The sequence below is a fragment of the Triticum aestivum genome, chromosome 1B (assembly GCF_018294505.1).
Source record: "Triticum aestivum cultivar Chinese Spring chromosome 1B, IWGSC CS RefSeq v2.1, whole genome shotgun sequence".
NCBI classification, from domain to species: Eukaryota; Viridiplantae; Streptophyta; class Magnoliopsida; order Poales; family Poaceae; genus Triticum; species Triticum aestivum.
This window is the reverse complement of record NC_057795.1, coordinates 673,092,283-673,098,337: the sequence shown is the minus strand read 5'-3', so window position 1 is coordinate 673,098,337 and position 6,055 is coordinate 673,092,283.

Here is a 6,055-nt window from a genome sequence, read left to right as displayed (position 1 = left end):
CCCGCGCAAAAGCGGGTCATTAGTGTCGTGAGAGCTGCCATGGATTTGGGTTTCTCCTGGCCGAGGTGTCGGGCGAGCCATTCGTCACGGATATTATGCTTGAAGGCCGCCAGGGCTTCAGGGTCCGGACAGTCAACTATTTGGTTGTTTTTAGGTAGGAACCGAGTCCAGAATTTCCTGGCTGATTCTCTGGGCTGTTGAGTAATGTGGCTCAAGTCATCGGTATCCGGAGGTCGCACATATGTGCCTTGGAAGTTGTCAAGAAATGCGTCTTCCAGGTTTTCCCAACTGCCAATGGAATTTGCTGGCAGGCTGTTAAGCTAGTGCCGGGCGGGTCCTTTGAGCTTAAGGGGAAGATACTTGATGGCATGTAGATCATCTCCGCGGGCCATGTGGATGTGGAGAAGGAAATCTTCAATCCATACCGCGGGGTCTGTTGTGCCATCATATGATTCGATGTTTACGGGTTTGAACCCTTCTGGGAATTCATGATCCATCACTTCATCGGTGAAGCAGAGGGGGTGTGCGGTGCCTCTGTGCCGGGCTATGTCACGACGCAGTCCGGCTGCGTCTGACTGGTTATATTCGACCCGGACGGATTTGCTGTTAGTGTATCCGGTATGACGGTCATCGTCATGTATTGCTGCGTGCCCCCGTGATCCGTAGATTGATCTTGGTTGTCCTGCGGTGTTATCCAATCTATCGCGCAGGTCCTGAGTATTGCCCCGGGCCGTAGTAAACTGGCGCGGGGGTGCAGGCTGGTATTCGGGCTGATATGCCATTTTATCCCGACCTCGAGGCGGCCGGTCAGCCGTGTGGTGCTCGAGTCCATATTCCTTGGCTGCCAGGACTTCTATCGATCTATCCGTGAGCAGGTCTTGATTAGCATGAAGCTGGTGCTGCTTCTTCTTCAGGCTTCTCGCAGTGGCAATAAGCTGGCGCTTGAAGCGTTCCTGCTCCGCAGGGTCCTCGGGCACGCCGAACTCGTTGTCGCCGAGGCTAATCTCATCTTCGGAGGGGGGCATGTAGTTGTCCTCCTCCGGATACCCGTCCGCCGTCTATTCATCTGGGCTGTCCTGCCCGTCTTCCTGCTCGGCCTGCTCGAAGGCGGGCTGATCGGGGTTGTATTCATCGTCGGCACCATCCGGATTGTTTTCGTCTCCGGTGACGGTATTGCCTTGGCGGGGCATGGAGCGGTGCTGGCGACGCCCATGCTTTGCTTTCTTCTTGGAGGGGTTATCCTCCATTGCCTCATCGCCATTTGTTTCTTTCGGAGTGTCCACCATATATATATCGTATGAAGAGGTGGTTGTCGACCGCCCTGTGGGCGGTGTCTCCTATGTGTCTCCTACATCGTCGCCCATGCCATCGATGTCTTTGGAGTCAAAGTCAAGCACATCGGTTAAATCATCGACCATGGCAATGAAGTGGGTGGTGGGTGGGCAGCGAAATCCTTCATCGCCTGCTCCCCACTCAAGCCGGACATAGTTCGGCCCAGAGCCTCCCGACAAAGAGAGAGACTATAGTGAGTTCAGCATGTCGCCAAAGGGCGAGTGCTGAAAGATGTCCGCAGTGGTAAACTCCATTACCGGAGCCCAACCTGGCTCGAGGGTATGCGTACCGGAACCAACAACCAGATACGAGCCCGGGGGCCCGGGGTTACAGGACTCCACAGAGGTGAGACCTGTCTTCGGCTCCACCGCCGATGAGTATGCGGCCTGTGGGGCGGGGTCTACCCCTCCGTATTTTGGCAACGCAACCTGTTCCGGATTTAGATCCGGGGCTACTTCAGGGATGATGTCCCGAGCATTGTCCGAAAATAGGTCTAGGATGTGCTCGTCCTGACTGTCCGGAGCTCCTGGCACATGCCCGAATCTGTCGAAGATCAAGTCTCCGCAAATGTCCGCCGTGTAGTTCAAGTTTCTGAACCCGATCTGGTGGCCAGGGGCGTAGTTGTCGATCTGCTCCAACTGACCAAGCAAATTGGCCCGCAGTGCGAAGCCGCCGAATACAAAGATCTGTCCCAGGAGAAAAGTCTCGCCCTGGACCGTGTTGTTGACGATTGAAGGCGCCATCAAGCCTTGAAGCGATGACACAGAGGAACTCTCAATGAAAGCACCAATGTCGGTGTCAAAACCGGCGGATCTCGGGTAGGGGGTCCTGATCTGTGCGCCTTAGGCTGATGGTAACAGGAAGAAAGGGACACAATGTTTACCCAGGTTCGGGCCCTCTCGATGGAGGTAAAACCCTACTTCCTGCTTGATTAATATTGAAGATATGAGTAGTACAAGAGTAGATCTACCATGAGATTATAGAGGCTAAACCCTAAGAGCTAGCCTATGATGGTATGATTGTAATTGTGATCGTCCTTCTAACGACCATCCTCTCCGGTTTATATAGACACCGGAACGAGCTAGGGTTTACATGGAGTCGGTTACAAGGAAGGAAATATAATATCCGGATCGCCAAGCTTGTCTCCCACGCAAAGGAGAGTCACATTCGGACACGGTCCGGAGTCTTGAATCTTGTATCTTCATGCTTCAATAGTCCGGATGATGTATATAGTCCGGCTGTCCGGATACCCCCTAATCCAGGACTCCCTCAGTGGCCACTCGACTAGACAAGATCGTGGTGCCGCTTGCTCGCCAGCGGATCATCTCTTGGCATCTGTGATAGTCGGACACGAGCAAAACGACATGGCAAAACCTTTGGGATTGCGGCCGCAGGATGTACTCGTTCTGTGTTGGCTCGAGGAGAAAATAGGAGGTGGTGGCCGGCGCTTAGTCAATCGGTAGAAAGAGGAGGAGCAACGCGTGGGGCGCGAGCGCGAGCAAAAGGGTTGGCTGGGCATTTATAGGCTGAGATACGAAGATGGCTTGTGCAATGAGCAGGCGGAGAACGCGGAGAGACGTCGGACTGAGGGGCGATCCGTGTGAGGAGGCGGCGGACAATAGATGGAACAAGAGGGAGGGAGCAATGGAGGAAGAGGAGGAGGCGGAGAGATATGGTACTTACTGGTAGCAATTAAAGGGGGTGCGTTAAGGTTGCCTGATTCCCAGGAGAGATAACTTCGAGAAAATTAATGATGGAAGGTTTGTTAAGTTTCTTCCTCAACAATCGGTTGGTAGTTTCAGTTTATTCCTGGCTAATTAATTAATTATTATATGTTGTGAATGAATCACGTCAGATTTCTGCATGGTGATCCCTAATCCTCTCCCTTGTCTCTCCTAACAAAACATGTGTCCCCTTCCTGCTATAATGAAAAGAAAAACACATCTTCCCTAGTGGATTTCATATATTACTCTAGTACATACATTAGAGAAGAGCAGAGAGGAAAACACTTGTAGCGGAGAGTAATATATAAGAGTATAAGGCCATCTTCAACGCTCGATTCTAGCCCAAGGCGCTAGGATTTCTTTCAGAGCTGATCTGCATTTGAGCCCCCAAATCCCGACATCATCTATAGGAAACATGCCAAAAGTAGTTTGCCCTGTACATGGTAGACTATCAAAGTTGTTTCCAGTCAGAGAAGACACTTATATGATTTTAATTTTAAGTTATTTATTTTCTCTACCTCTACGCATCTAGGCGTCCCACATTGTAGATGCCCAACCAAAAGCCAGCTATGCAGATTCAATTCAAATAAGCCAGCTACAAAGATTCAATTCAAATAAGCCAGCTACGCAGATTCAATTCAAATAAGAATGAACAATCATCAAGATTCAAAAGTAGTAATTCCCACATAATTAACACACACCAAGGATCGATTATCTTCAATTTCATTGTCACGTAATCTTGATGCAAACAACACCAAAAGATAGGAAAGGACATGGTGGCCTCCTCCTCATCAAAGTGACCCGCCGGGGGCTGGTCCCGGTCTTTGGACCTCCTGGTCTGCGAGCTGCTCGCCCAGCGCAACCAAGGTATCAGTTCCAATAACACAATATATGAATCGACCAACCATTACCAGGTAGTTACTATAAACCGAATTAACGAGGTACCCCTTCCGTTCCATAATAGATGACTCAACTTTGTACTAAATTTAGTACAAAGTTCAGTCATCTATTTTGGAACGAAGGAAGTAGCATTCATGGAGAATAAACATTGAGCCAAACATCCAGACTCAATATGATGGAAGGATCCAATCAGCCAGTCTGTTCGGTATACCAAAATAAACACTGTACTTCTCAACATTGACCAACTAACTCCATATCGCACAATACAATGCAAAGTTTACAAGTCGCAAGTGTCCTCGAGACAAAACCAACATCACCACTCGACCGAACAGCCTTTCCAGATCATTTCCTGAGATCTATTCAAATCATCAAGAATGAATCCATTCAAATACATGCGTGCACTCCAAATCATCTTACCAAAAAAATTCTCAAAAGAAGAAGCTAATCCAACACCACAACAAACAAACTATGCTAATGAATCTAATCCACCATGGCCACTCATCACACGCGATGATGGTCTCGGGGTTCACCACGCCGTCCTCCTTCAGGAAGATCTTGATTCTGAACATCATGGACCATCGATGCACCTCTCCTGTAGTGTCCTGTAAAGAACCAGGACCTCAAGTTTCAAAGAGACAGACATCACTTGAATGCTAAACTAGATAAGTGCTAGCACCACCCAGCAAAACATACTCACATTCAACAACAAGCCAAAACTACAAGTTCAGGAAGAGAGCATTCATTACCATCTAAGAAACACATTGCACATCACCTACACTTGCCTTTGTAAAGAAAAGGGACTATAATATCGTCTACTATAGACAGTAAAAACTAGAAACAACGAAGTAACTTCCAGAACCACAGTTCTTTATCAAACTCTAAAACCAAGTGTACTATCATACTCTGGACGGTCAAAACCTGAACATAAACCATGGTGGTGCCAAACCCAAGAGCATAATGTGCAGGGAATCAAAATGTGGTTAACAAACAAAAAATAAAATAAAATAAACTTTTTATACAGAATATTAAAAATGTAGATAAAGTTTGTCGATCTAGTCCTGGAACGGTTGGTCGACACAACATCTCATGTATAATAGAAATCAGCTGGTGAAAACCATACTAAGTTGCACAACATAGTACACCCTATAAAGGATCTTATAGTAGTTTACAGAGAGAGTAGTATTGAAGACAATTTCTAGATTATGAGTGTCGTTTTAGTACTCATACTATGTTCTAACCATAGTAAAAAAAACTGCATAGCAGTGACATAAGTAGGCATCATTTTCAGTGGGATCCAAGCGCTAAGAGAAAGGTATAATCTCAAATGCAGAGTAGAGATAGTATGATCTGAAAACACCATATGTGATGGAATTGGAGTTTTAAATGGCAATTCAGTTTGGTTTGTGTTGTGTTCTGATGAATATAACACAATGAACTCAGTCCTGAAGTTTAGTGTAAAGATGGAGCATAAAAGTAAAAGAGAAAATTAGTCCCAACTCCCAAGAGTATATTTGTTGGACTAGGGGTGTATGTTTATTTTTTTCATGGGAAAATGATTAGATCAGAGGACCATTGCAAAAAATTTGTTGCATTGGATAAAAACTGCGTTCTTTTGATTCCATATGTTTGTCAACCTATAGGTGTGAAGAATAATAATTCTGTCTGCAGATTGAGGACCGAAGATACATGTGGCAATGCAAGGAAGGAATAATTCAACCACTAGGTGCAGTTTGAGATATCTTAGTGAATAATTCAACCACAGTTTATAACTCTAAGATCAAGACAGATGTGGCAGTGCAAGGAAGGAATAATTCAAACATTAGGTGCAGTATGAGCTATTGTACGAATAATTCAACCACGGTTTATAATTCTAAGATCAAGACACATGTGGCAATGCAAGGAAGGAAACATTGAACAAATGCTTATGCATATATTATTTTTGCCAATAACCTTTTCCTGCATCGGCTGGCCCATGACCCTCGCGACTCTGCTCGCATCTGCATCCGAAGGTTTTTTTGGTGGGAATCTGCATCAGAAGGTTAGCAAGATAATTCATCAGTTTCAGAGAGAGAGAGAGAGAGAGAGAGAGAGAGAGAGAG